The sequence below is a fragment of the Ptychodera flava genome, chromosome 6 (genome assembly GCF_041260155.1).
Source record: "Ptychodera flava strain L36383 chromosome 6, AS_Pfla_20210202, whole genome shotgun sequence".
NCBI lineage: Eukaryota > Metazoa > Hemichordata > Enteropneusta > Ptychoderidae > Ptychodera > Ptychodera flava.
This window is the reverse complement of record NC_091933.1, coordinates 26989976-27004932: the sequence shown is the minus strand read 5'-3', so window position 1 is coordinate 27004932 and position 14957 is coordinate 26989976. Positions and strand designations below refer to the sequence as shown.

The 14957-nt window shown below is 37.8% G+C and overlaps 1 protein-coding gene across 1 annotated transcript in view; it reads right to left on the bottom strand.

Moving 5' to 3' along the window:
* LOC139135354 (plexin-A4-like) overlaps window positions 1-14957 on the bottom strand; it is a 105005-nt gene that overhangs the window by 85511 nt on the left and 4537 nt on the right. Inside the window, exons 2-3 of the mRNA XM_070702706.1 lie at window positions 10726-11756; window positions 882-1058 (exon numbers count right to left, since the gene is read on the bottom strand). The gene's annotated coding sequence lies outside the window, so the exon portion shown is untranslated. The remainder of the gene's footprint in view (window positions 1-881; window positions 1059-10725; window positions 11757-14957) is intronic.

Genomic DNA, 14957 nt, shown 5'->3' with positions numbered 1-14957 from the left:
CTATCTTGATTCTTTGACCCTGCTCACCCCCGTCGCCTAAATAGAACAGTCTCACTCACGTCCGCCATTGTTTATTTTCATTCACGGCCACGATGTTTTCATGCTTGAAACATGCAGTTTCTTTTGTTTGAAGCAATTATCCTTTCATTTGTGAAGACTTTTCCTGGTGACTATTGCAATTTTCACTGCTATGTTGTTGTTTTCACAAGATGTAGACAGTTTGATATTGGAATATTGAGTTGCCTTTCCGTGTGGGCAATGCATGCCTGTTCACATTACTGTTGATCAGCAGCATACATGACGTCTTTGTTTCAAGTTTGGGGGGGGTTTTTGACACTGAAATTTCACCAAAATGTCACTTCTGTATTCAGAGATTGTACAATCAATTTCTTTGGATGTGTAAGTCGATTTGAAAGCGATAGAAACATCGAGTGGTGTTGAAAAAATTGTGCATAAAATTAGCATAAATTAAGCGTCCATGCCAGATAACACAGGGTTGCTCGAGTATAAGCCCCTCCCCTAGTTTTACCGCTGTTTAGTGTTGCCGAACCGGGGCTTATACTCGGACGAGTACGGTATATATATATATATATAATTATCAGAGCATCAATTCTTTGTGTCAATTGGAAAGTTCCTCTTAATTTGTGCAATCACTCTCAGAAAATGATTTCCTTGGATCGAAGAAAATTATTGCATATATGAAAATAGGTCATACTTATACAGGTAAGACACTTAAGTCTTCTGACTTATGTTTTTACTGGGTTAAGATAGGAAATAGAATTCCATTGTTCAACTCATTTGGGTGACATTATTCTGTCTGTTGATGTTACATACATAACAAAAGTTGTGTGTGCAGAGAAACATTCCTACCCCTCGCCTACCTTTCTCAACTGTCCTGTACTTGTGCCAAGAAACCCAACAGTATGCCTTTCTATTGTTGTTACAGCTATTGATGTCATCAAAGCATCAGAGTACACTGCTACCACAGCAGCAGTTGCAGATGTATCATCACCAGCATACCTATGGTTCAGTGTAACGCAATCCATTGACTCAAAATACTGAAAAAACAAAAAATGGTAATAATGACACTGCGGTTTCATTTCCATCACAATCTACAGACATTAAGATGATCTGTCTGTATCAAATAAACTCAGTCCAACACAGGTCAGTATTTTAACACAACCTACATTGCAGTATATTAGGATGCATGATTTTAATATGTTTTTAGGGCAAACTAACTATGTTGGTGTTTTGTAATGATTCAAAAAATAAACAGGAAAACATATAGGGAAACATTGAATTTGAAGCCATTAACAGATGTTTTCATGAACAAAACTTTTTGATCAAAGTTCACAATATTCTAAGTAAATTTGATGATAAATTTTGTTTTCATCAATACAAAAGTGACTATGCCTTGTCTCCAACTTGTAAATTTACCTGGCGCAACAAAACAATGATATTTGAAATTTAATTTTTAAGCAGTGGTGTGTAGCTGTGCATTGGTATGTAGCTTCTATACCTGGATGGTGTATCTTTCAAGGACAAACTTTCACGGTATTCACAGCTCTCAAACTTATACCATTAACTATTCTCATAGTGTACATATAACTCATTTTACATTTTGGACATAATTATAATGCCTGTAAGAACCTGCAAGCAAAATTTCAACTATTGTAAATCCAGCTTTCAGTTTCTGTGAAGAAATTTTTTGTGTAAAATGGCAAAAATTGATCCAATAACTGATAAAAATTGCCAAATGTTATATGGCTGGAATGTTGAATCAGCAACATTTTTTCTGGAACTTACAGTACCCAGTCTTTGGCAACTAAATCAAATGTTGAAGAAACTGAAACAGGTACATCTTGACTTTTGTCACTAAAAAATAAAGTATTACCCAGTTTCATCGTTTTAACAAAACAGAAAGCAGTTGAGCCTAGAAGCATGTAAAACTGTAAAAACTATCTGAAAAGTGATTCCAGAAGAGAAGATTTTAAAAAAATACCGCTATTATACTGTGTCGCTCACATTTGATCAAAATTGGTATATACCAGTATGGGTACCAAAGATCAACAATAAATGTTGTTTCTATCTGTTCAGCGGAGGAAAATTCTACGTTGATGTTATGACAATGATTTCTGCACAGTACAACCAGAAAAACAACAAGAAATATTTAAACCAGAAAAACAAGAATGACAAAAGTAATTAAGGTCTGAAACTTTAGGTACTGGATGTCAACTTTAGCAACATGCAGCTAGCCCCTCTTAGTTTGACCATAGACGGTCTTCCTCCCCTCTACTGATGGTCTTCCTCCCCTCTTCTGTCTATGGTTTCAGCAGGTCTGTTAATATGTAACAGTTCATAAACAATGACAGGAATGACTCAAGTCAGTGGAGTTAGCCTGTCTTTAACTGACATGCCACCACTCCTGCACATTTGCAGGATTTCCCTTTTTCTTACCTCATTTGCACATTTTTGACACTGATGTGTTCATTTGAACAAATTCACATCTCAACCCCTACATCTACCTGTACACCAAATACTGAGACGGTAGCTTTGGCGGTATGGGAGCCTTTGTGTGTGACGGACATACATCCGCACATACCCACAAATATACAGACATACAGACATGCAAATCAGATGCAAATGGTTCAGCTTATACGATACCTCACATTGGTATACATGTACCAAATGTGAGTAAAAATACCGTCAAGGACAGTGTGCTCATATTTGGTTTGAATTGGTCCGTTAAGAAATATTTAACCCAGAAAAACAAGAATAACAAAAGTAAATTAGGTCTGAAACTTAAGGCACTAGAGGTCAACTTTAGGAACAGGCTTAGCAGAGGAATGTTTCAACACAGTCCTCCATGGTTTCAGCAGGTCTGCCAATATGTATCAGTTCATGAACAATGACAGGAAATGACTCAAGGTCAGTGGAGTAGCCTGTTTCAGTCACTGCCACCACTCCTACACATAATAGGTATACTGCATACAAATAGGTTAGAGATTACAGAATCTCAACTCAGATGTGTGGGCTGTTTCAGTTAATGCCACCACTCCCGCACATTTGCAGGAATTATCCTTTTTCTTACCTCATTTGCATATTTTTGACACTTACATGTTCATTTGAACAACATCACATCTCAACCCTGGGTCTACCTGTACACCAATTACTGTGATGGTAGGTGTGGCGGTTTGGGAACTTTTGCGTGTGATGGACATACATCTGCACATACATACATCAGGGCATGAGATTTGAGGCGAGCGATCGCTCCGCTCGCCTAGCGCTCGCGCAAATCAAAATCCACGCGAACGATTTTCCGCTCACGTGGCAACTTGGACAGGACTGCGACATGTTCACAGGATGAATGCACTGCAAAAAAACTGGCGTTTGAGCACGTGTTCATCATCGGAATGACAGGCTACAGCCTGCAGACTTCAGCTTCTTTTTTGTAAAAATTAATCAAATTGTAGCGAACATATGAACAAGAGAAACAAAGGCCATGCGTACGTGTGCGCGCCCATACCGTGTCTTCTATTTCTAAGCTTTGCTACATGTATATGCATTCGCGTTCCGAAAACACACGGTCCCTACAAGGGATTAGCCGTGGCCGTGGCTAGTAAAACTCATCAAATTGTGTTGCTTTATATGCGATGTCTGTACAGAGTATGCAACCACGACTATATTGAACGTAAGCCTGGCATCTGTCTGGAGCGGGCGCTCCCATAGATCATACAGGCAATTCATTCAACACGAATTTTGCGATCCTCCGTCATTTGTTCATACTCATTTTCTTGAAAAGTATTTGGCTTACTGCATAATTAGGAAGAACCGTATTCTCGATGAATTAAGAGCACAGAGATTTCGACAAGAATTGACTATGCGGTTTGGAGAAACATTTTAAGACGTTGATGCACGATTGCCGCCCTCATATGTACTATGACAACCTCCTCGGAAATACGGCGTGGTTTCTCCGCCGAAAACAGCCGATTTTGAATCAAAAACTTACATTGATCTTCGTTTTCAAGCACACCCACTTCGCCTAGGTACACGATGTGCTCAGCCGCGCTTATAAACTTATGCAAAGCCTACTTTTCTCTCTCTATGCGAGGGAAGCGTTCGTATATCCGCCGCCATTGTTATTCTCATTCAACCCATGAGCACTCGCACTCGGGCGAAAACCAGCCTTGCAAACAAAAGAGCATCGCGATATTGAACTTCAAAAGTAGACGTTCTGAGAGGAGTGCAACAAGGGAAAATTGTGAAGTAAAACTGAGTATGTAAAACTTCTGAAGACATAAAAAGAAAAAATTATTTTGTCAACAGAAAATTGTCATCGTAGATTGTAATTAGCTACAAGGTGGTTATAAATAATGTTAATTACAGAGACTGAGTGCTACATCGATAGTGTTATATCATAGCACAGTAAGTTGTCTGTATTTTGTGACTAGTCCAGTGGTCAGGACTGGTTCTAGTACTTACCTTAAGTTCCTATAACAAACAAATATAACAAAAACAAAAATCAGAAAAAAAACTAAAATAGATACTCTCAAGTAGAATGCACAGGACACAATTAACGATTTCATAATTCTTTTTATTTGCTTCACTCTCCCTCTGCATTTCAGGGGAGTAGTTTATCACTCTCGTAACACTCCCGCAGAAATTTTAGGAGAGTGATTTTCAGCTCACCAGCACTTTTTAAATCTCATGCCCTGCATACATACATACATACATACATACAGACATACAGACGCCACCGACTCACCATATAAGCTCTTTTTGGTATTTGTATACATACCAAATATGAGCTAAAAATGAAAATAATTAATCTCCAAAATACAAACTTTGAAAAGCAAATTTTATGCTTACATGTATCTGAACAAACATCACATATATTGTCCCTACCGACAATTTCCAAATATCAAAGTAGTAACACTCTAATTAAGGTTCCAAGAAAAGAAATTGACCTTTTTAAGCTAGCAATTCTCTAGAGATAAATAAGCTAAGAACCCCAGTAAATTGTATATTTTTGGAAAGCCTAGACTAGGGGAACATTTTGGTTACCATAGTATCACCATTGTTTACATAACTATCACATGACAGGTAATTTGCATAACCTTTCAAAAATCGATTTTCCTTATGTTTGTTTCAATGCTTTGAGATATACATGTCATTATCTTTTTTATCCGATGCATTGTACATTTTTTTTCCCACTCTCCCCTCTTCTTTTTGTCAAACCTTCTCTGGCTAATTTTGTTATTGAAATTTGTTTGGAATTTTTTCATAATCTGCCAGGAACCCCCCCCCCCCTCCCTCATTCTTAAATATTGAAAAAATTTTGAATATATTTTTTGGAAACCAAACAGCTTTGTTGTCTAATGATTTTTTACCGCATTTCAACACCAAATACAGTTTACCATATCAAATGCTTGCTAAATCACCACATTAGCCTTGTTCACATTTGCAATCCAACTGACATTTGGGCCGACGCAAAATTATCCTACTTTTGGGAACAGATTTGGTCCGTGTCCGCACTTACTGGCACCTGAATTTGGGCCGACATAAATTTGCCATCCTTTGTGACCTCTGACCTGTCAGAGTTTGCTTCAAAAACGCTCGTTTTGTGTGATTTTCGGCCGAATCCGACGGAGACATCGCTAAAACATAAGCGTGAGCAACATTCCGGTCACCGCACAGTGGACGGTGAGCACCTCCACTTTACTGACGTTAGCGCCGCGTACCCATGAGGGTGACTGGAAGGTTGTTCATGCCTTATGTTTTGGTGAGGTGTCTTCTGAACTCGGCCGAAAATCGCACGAAAATTCATATCTGATACTTCATCTGCTTACAAATGCTCATTTCATGTGATTTTCGGCCAAGTTCGAGAGACACCTCGCCAAACATAAGCGTGAACAACATTCCAGTCATCCCTCATGGGTAGGTGGCACCAACGTCAGTAAAGTGGAGGTACCCAAATCGAAGAGGTGCCCGGAATGTTGCTCACGCTTATGTTTTGACGATGTGTCTGTTGAATTCGGCCGAAAATCACACGAAACGAGCATTTTTGAAGCAAATTCAGTACCAGTTATGAATTTTGAGAATGATAGGGAACGATCGACAGTTACATGATAGATAAACCAGGGCTCCCGCTACCCGATCGCCAATTAGCCAAATGCTACAAAAAATTAAAAATGGCTACAAAAATTCCAGTTTGGCGAATGTAGTGGCGATTGATTTTCTAGACAGTGCCCCCTCAACAGAAAACTACAGCTAACAATCAAAAGTTGTAAGATGTTGAAACAGTTTACCCTCCTTCCTACAAAGTTGCAATGTATTGAAACAGTTTACTCTCCTTTCTACAAAGTTACAAATTCCCTGGTACGTGAAGCAAACATTGTTGCTGTTCGATACTACCAGGTACAGTACACAGACAGGGGCTTTGCTTTGGGCTTGCTTTGCCCACTGTGAGCCCCTTTCGTGCTGGAGTCTATCAAAATTTTACCTACTTTGCTTGAATCAACATTTGGCCTGCAACTACTCAGTTTCATAGTAAAAACCATAATTTCAAAGGAAACTTTCACAAACGGAGTCATAATACAAAGGAAAAGGAGAAAAACTGAGGTTTTCTGAAAGGTCAAGTCTAGGTCAACTCATCATGTGATGTATTGCATGAAGACCCCTCAAGTACACAATTATGGTTCACAAGAAACCACCTAGGGTGGTCCAATAGCTGAAAGGTAATTTCTGTTGCCTTCCAATTTAAATGGCATTGAGCTTGACTGTCAGTTTTAAATTAAATTTTATTAAGAGTCGTGGCAAAGGGAAATTGTCGACAGTAATTGCAGTAAGCATTTTCATAACATAAAGTTTGTGAATTGCAATTTTGCATGTTAACATCAAAGCAACAATTCAAAAGTAGAACTATTACAATTGTCCATTCGGCCTATTTCAAACTGCTATAACTTATACAAGAAATTGTGTGATTCTGAATTATTTTAATATTTTTGCAGATACCACCAGTTTAATGATGTAGAAGTGAACATCACCTGAGACATTTCTTTATCATATCAAAATATCAAATGAAAATATATCTGAGCTAAAATGTTATCATAATCATTAAAACAATGAATACTCGCAAACAGTGAGTAATTTAAATGAACATATAAATATATCGTTGTCTTGTTTTCACAAGAGTAGTATTTTGCCCAACCCTTTTTGTCTCAAGAAAAATACTTATACTCAAGATGCTATTCAGCTTGCTTGTCAAACTATGCAAATACTAGTAACACTGGGCCAATCGTATCTACAGTCTGCCAGTATGCTACTAAATGCTTTCTTCTGCACCTAAAATTTTTATTTGTGTGGCTCAAACATTTTGATTATGGAAGACTGCATAAATTTGCCACATGAGACGCCTGTAGCTTATGACAAGCTATCATACTGTGAACACTGACTGAATGCCGCAGAAATATTCTGTACCTTTTGTAATATACACTTCAAATTGCTACCAGATTTTTTAGAATTGAATTGCTATCTAATTGTATTTCTTGTGGTAAAAGTTTACCACCAGAAATGAAAAATTATTTCTATCCCTGAAATATCAAAGCATAGATTATTAATGCAATAAAAACTGAACAAATATTTATTTAATGTAAAAACTATCATGAACATCATACAAAACATCTTGATTTGTAAAATTAGGAACTCCTGAATGCCGAAAAAGCTGTTGCCACACTTGAGATCATAAACTGACTAAAAGTTGCTCAAAATGGCTAAGAGATTTTTGATTTGGCTAATGACTTGGCTAATCATTTTGGTGGCTTAGGGGGAGCCCTGATTATTTTTAATCATCTTGACCTGATGGTGAAATATGGACTTTGCAGGAAAAGGGTTACCGCAGTATTTGTGGATATATCACTCTAATTAGGAAAGTTCATTACATATGCAATTAAAAATTAATTAACTTGACACTGATAAATGTCTTTTTCACTGTTAAAGCAATGTGAGCTTAACATCTCTACCAAGTTTCATGAAATTTGATGCAGTATTTCTTGACATATCAGACTAATTACGAAAATTCAATAATTGACATGATACTGCTACATGCCGTTAAACAAATTGATGTGCATATGTATGACATCGGCCAATGTCCTTGTGCCAACTTTGAATGATACTGGTGGAAATATGTCTGAGTTATAGCTCTGTACATGAAAAAATCGTAACAAAATGGCCACCAGGCAGCCATTATATTGCATTGGACTGTGAAACCAATAGACATGCATATTTATGACATGATAGGTCAATGTCCTTGTGCCAACTTTGAAAAAAATCAGTTGATACATATCCAAATTATGGCTCAGGAGATGACAAAATCATAACAAAATGGCCACAAGGCAGCCATATTGCATTTGATTGTGAAACCAATTGACATGCATGCATATTTATGACATTGGTCAATGTCCTTGTACCAACTTTGAATAAAATCCGATGATACTTGTCTGAGTTATGGCTAAGGACATGAAAAAATTGTAACAAAATGGCTGCCATGCGGCCATATTGGATCATATCGTGAAACAAATTGACGTGCATATGTATGATATAGGTCAATATCCTTGTACCAACTTTGAATATAATCGGTTGAGATGTGCCTGAGTTAGAAAAAATCTAAAACAAAATGGCCGCACGGAGACCATATTGGATCCTATATGACAAAGCAAATCAATGTGGATATGCATGACATAGGTCAATGTCCTTGTACCAACTTTGAAAAAAATCAGTTGATACATATCCAAATTGTGGCTCAGGACATGACAAAATCATAACAAAATAGCCACAAGGCAGCCATATTGCATTTGATTGTGAAACCAATTGACACGCATACATTGTATTTATGACATTGGTCAATGTCCTTGTACCAACTTTGAATAAAATCCGATGATACTTGTCTGAGTTATGGCTAAGGACATGAAAAAATTGTAACAAAATGGCCGCCATGCAGCCATATTGGATCATATCGTGAAACAAATTGACGTGCATATGTATGATATAGGTCAATGTCCTTGTACCAACTTTGAATAAAATCGGTTGAGATGTCCCTGAGTTATGGCTCAGTACATGAAAAAATCATAACAAAATGGCCGCACGGCAGCCATATTGGATCGTATCACAAAACAAATCGACGTGCATATGTATGACATATGAAGTAATCCTTGTACCAAGTTTGAATGAAATCACTCCAGGCATCTCTGAGATATCTGTGTGAACGGACGGACGCACGGACGGACGCACGGACATGACCAAATCTATAAGTCCCCCGGACAGTGTCCGTGGGGACAAAAAAGAATTGGCACAGGCATATCTCAGATATCTGCATTCATGAGCCCCTATGAATGGACACAGCATTAATATTAATTTCATCCTGGAACGCCTGTGGATCATACCTGGGGAGCCTGTGGATGGATACCAAATACAGGAAAGAAAACGGCCGTCACACAGCCATTTTTGATTGAATCATTACAAAAATTGGCATGCATATATATGTGATAAGGATTAATATATGTACCAACTTTCAATGCAATCGCGCCTGGCATCGCTGAGAAATTTACGTGAACGAACGCACAGTCGTCAAATATAGGAAACAAAATGGCCGCCAGGCAGCCATTTTAGACCGAATCAAAACAAAAATCAATGTGCATATGTATAACATATAGAGTAATCTATGTACCAAATTTGAATGGAATCGCTCGGAGCATCACTGAGAAATTTGCATGAACGTACACACCGACATCAAATACAGGAAACAAAATGGCCGCCAGACAGCCATTTTGGATCGGATCATAAAACAAATCGACGTGCATATGTGTATGGCATAGGTAATAATCATCTCTGAGATATCTGCGTGAACGGACGGACGGACGCACGCATGCACGCACGCACGGACATGACCAAACCTATAAGTCCCCCCGGACGGTGTCCGTGGGGACTAATAAACTGATTCACCTTATAAGATAACCTCTCTTTGGTATATATACATATACCAAATGCAAGCTAAAAACTGAAGTGAATTGCACATAAAATTTCAAAGCAATCGGACTTGTGGTTTCAGAGGAGAAGGCAATTTTTGACGGACGATGGACGATGACGGAAAATCAGCCTATTTGATAAGCTCCACATCACTGATAGCTTAGCTTATAAAAAGACAACTGAAATGAATGTTGTTGATTTTTCGACAAACATCATACAGCAATTATAACCATTTATGGCAGATTTGCCAAATAAATTTGATTGAAGACTTAAAAGGACTCAACTGACAAAATAACTTGAAAAAATATGTGTATGTTATAATCACTTGATTAAATGTCAGTGGCAAAAAATGAGAATTCTACAAATTTTGGTTAACTTGTGATAAATCAAACAACACTCAATGAGGGGAATCCCAAGAAGCTACACACATTGTTTGAAGCCATCAATCACAAGATTTTTCAACGCAAAAATTGAGTATATTAGCCCTAAACATGTGTACATAAGAATGTTATCATCATTTCAACCAAAATGGATATATGCAGTGTACTTGTCCATGTACTTGCAGACAAATATATGAATATACTAAATAAGATAAAGTCATGGTATGAGTAGTTCAGACACAAGAAAAGATGTGTAGACATATACATGCTTTTGCACAGGTACATGCACAAGCAACTCTCCCATTAAATTTTGTTTACTTACATTTGAGCCACCAGGACATATACCATCCATATATTGAACTGTGTACTTTGTGTTACCATTTTCAACACAGTCTCTTACAGCTGTTGACAATGTATTTGCAATGTCAGTCATCCTGTACATACAAATTGCAGATGTATCATCCTTTGTAAATACTCCAAACAGAACCTCTTCTCCAGGATTTAACGACAGTTCTGCTGCCAATTCATCTCCCGGTCTTGTCAGATACGCTGCTTGTACTAAGTAATCATCAGCCAGCACATTGTAATCTTACCTCTGTGAATGATTCATAATAGTGCTACTTTGTTCTTGACAGACCCTGGCAATTTTGGATACATGACGTGAATTTGGATTCAGTGGGTCTGAATGCTGCGTATTCAAGAAGTATGTGAATATTCCATAAGAAAACAAAAATTTGTATTTGATACGAAAATCTGCATGAGCCTTTACTGATGACGGAACTATTTGAGTTTGCTCATCAATAAGTGCGAACAAATTGGCACTATCCAGTTGTCGACCACTGACAAGAGGTCTTCCGTATCCATTTTCTGTCTTGGTAGTTCCAACATACAGCATGTCTTCATCATAATATCCTGGAGCAACAATACCAACAGTAGTGTCAACAGCAGTATCTGCATGCTACAACAGCACTTCATTTCCCTCCTCATATGATAAGTCTGTTGGATCACGTAATTCACAGAAACCTCTGTAACTTCCACACACAACTAAGTTATTACCAACAGAGTCAATTGTAAGAATTTTGTTATAGACATCACTTCCATCACTTGCTGCTGGTCCCGTTGATTTATTGAACTGCAACTTCAAATCACTGTCCAGTTTATAGATACTGTTCACACCACCAACGTAAACATCTCCATTATTGTGAACTGTGAGATGATTGAATCCATGTGACCACTGGTCAGAGAAGTTACCAACATTGTAGTTGCCATAGCAATGGACCAAACACCAGCTGAGTAGGATGAGTTGTATTCCAAGTGATGTCATCTTACTTTATTTCCTGGTAATCTGCTATTCTGTAGATTGAACAAAACATACATGAAATAGCTTTCAATTTAAAGATGGACTTGCTAGTATTTTACAGATAATTGGTTCAGTAGCACGCTTGCATAGCTACAAGCTATGACTACAGATCTAGCAAAATTAATGACATAAAATTCAATGATACTGCTGACTTGTTAGTACCCATTCTCCACACCATTGAAATATTTGTTTAAAATTGACACAATGTTATGACATCATCATGAAAATACCGCAAAGGATACATGAGGACATTGGTTTTAGTACCGTATATTGCCCGACATGAAGCCTAGAGTGATGCATGGTACCAATGTCCAAGTGCTTCCTTTGAGGTATTTTCACAGTAACCTTATTATTATACATCTTACATCTGTGACTGAGGCATCACATTGGCCGAGTATTGACCGTTTTCGTGTAATATTGACAATTTTCTTCCGATTTATAGAGCAACTATGGAACGCTGTCTTGGACACGCTTCTGGATAGCCTGTGAACTACAGATTCTGAACACGAGCCATAATGTACATGTAGGTCACTTGAAACCGTTCAACACTAAATGCCAATTGAATGCAAAATTCTATAGTTCTGTATTGAACATCCTTGTCCAACCAATGCACATGCATTGAGCACCTACTTGTGCTAAATGTGTTGATTGCATGCAACCACGGTCATTCCATGGCTTAATGTAGAGTGATAGCTAGTGGTTCAACCCACATGTAACTGAGAGAGATTAAATGTCCATAAACTTAATACATGTATTAATAATCAACAGACTGCTGATACATGTATATATTCAAAACTAAATAGTTTTAAATTGATCACAGTCACAAAGGGAAGCCAATCCTTTGCTCTAGACAAGCAGCAAATCTGTTTGTTACAAAGGTTCTAGGAATGGTATGGATGACGGGATCGGCTAATGGAAGTTCTAATTTAACATTCACATTCAAACTCGAACTGCTATGATATTTTAATTTCTCAAAAGAACGACTTAATTCAAGAGGTCCAATTTACCATAGATTATAAATATTTAAAACAGCATTAATCAAGTTCATGCGATAGAGCTTCCACACAAAATTAACCTTGCTCATACAATTTACAATCCATGGCAATACACTAGAAGTATACTGTTTACATTATACAGTGTGTAGAGTGATTTTGCAAAAATATGGTGCAAAAATATGGGTTGGGGCAAAACTGTGTGGTGAAAGGGTTACAAGAATAAAGTCAACATTTCTTTGAATCCCTGTGTGTGTGTTTGTTGTTTATGTTAAAGTTTGTCATGTCATTCTTCCACTTACAGGGTTCTCAAAAAATTTTGAAGTAGGCGGAAAATTCAGAAAAGTAGGCGGTTAGCTTTTGTGTGCAACCAGGTTCCCGGGGCGGGCGGGGGGGGGGGGGGGGGGGGGGGGGGGGGGGGGGGGGGGGGACAGTCTGAGCAACAGTACTGAGCAATTTCATGCATATACAGTCTATAAAAGGCTATTCCAACATACACACGGGGGGGGGGGTTTCAGGGAGGGGATGCCCTCCCTGTGTGCAAGAAATTTTTAAAATTTGAAGACATTTTGTTGTAATTTCATGCATTTTGTACTGTATGAAAGACCATTTCAGCATGAGAGTGTTAAGGATTATTTTAAATTTGAAGACATTTCTGAGTAATTTTATGCATTCTTATACAGTGTATAAAAGGCTATTTAAACATACACACAGGGGGAGGGTTTCCCCGTCCCTGTGGGCAAGAAATTTTTAATTTTGAAGACATTTTGGAGTAATTTTATGCATTGTACAGTATTAAAGACCATTCAGCATACAGAATAATCATTATCATTGCCAATTACAACATGTTTTCAAGGGATAAAGTTTAAAAAAGTCAGAAAAAATTAATTTGATATCACTCGGGCCTGTCAACTGCATTCAGTTGACAAGGATAGCAAAATTTCACCAGACTGTTGTGTAGAATTATATTTAGCTCATGACTTGAACAAACATTTTGAAATACATCATAGAATGGGCCTAGGGTTTTCACAACCCAGATAACGATCCGCTAGAATCCTGACCAGCCTGGCTGTACAAAGTGTTTTACTGATTTATATAAACTTGATTGAAGATACAGTAAAATAAAAGAGTTTATTCAATTCAATGAATTATAGGAACACAATTTTCAGTGATTTTAATTCACTGTACTAATTTCACAATAAAACGAATCCGCGAGCTGATTATTGAATTTTTGCTGATGTTGAATATAATTGAAAAAGAGAGCTAAATTTCAGTGTTCATGTTTGATAAAACCTCAAACTAACGACACTGAACGCCAGCTGTACTACACCGTGTGTGTACAAAGCACCGGTAGTCAATTGTAACACAGTACACACAACGCGATATCGGTCGACCTGAAATTTGACACTGTGATCGACGTAGCGAAAAGTGAGACCAAGTAATTTTTTGTTTATTTAGATTTGACCTAAACCTCCCAAAACCAACAGACAAAGTCAGAAAATCAAAGTTTTCAAGCATCGACTTTCTCTTCCGCGATGCACACAACCACGGCCCCTCCACAAAATGCGATGTCGATCGACTTGAGTTGAATATTGACATCGTGATCGACCATGGATAGATTGACGTGGCGTTTCGAAAGTATGAAAAATGAGACTCAGTAACTTGTGGTCGCTTTAGATTTGATCAAAAACCTACCAAACCCATCAGACTAGGCCCTACTCTTACGCAGAAAACCAAAGCTCTCAAGCGTCAACTTTCTCTTCCGGGTTTGAGCGAAACAAAAGTCGGCTTCATTCGGAAATGGTCGGGCATAACGTAATTGTACGTTTAGTCCAATTTTCGGCTATACCCGATGTGAATGTCGGAATAATTCGGGCTGTGATCGGGCGAGCAAGGTTGCCCTCGAGAGCAATTCCCAGTGCACAGTAAGTGAGCCTACCACTCAATGAACTGAAAGCAAATTTGTTCTGTACACAGAACAACTCAGTCCATATTTCAAAATTCTGGCAACATAGTTCTGATGATCATTATTTTTTTGATTTCTCACTGTGAATAATTAGAAGATCAACCCCGTTTCCGCGGAGGAGATAGCAATTTTGTAATTTTGTCGACATAGATTTTTGACAGCCATACACAATATTTTCAAGGAAACTAAGGCAATAAGTTGCATCTGTGTTGGCAAAAGAAAGGGTATTGATATTT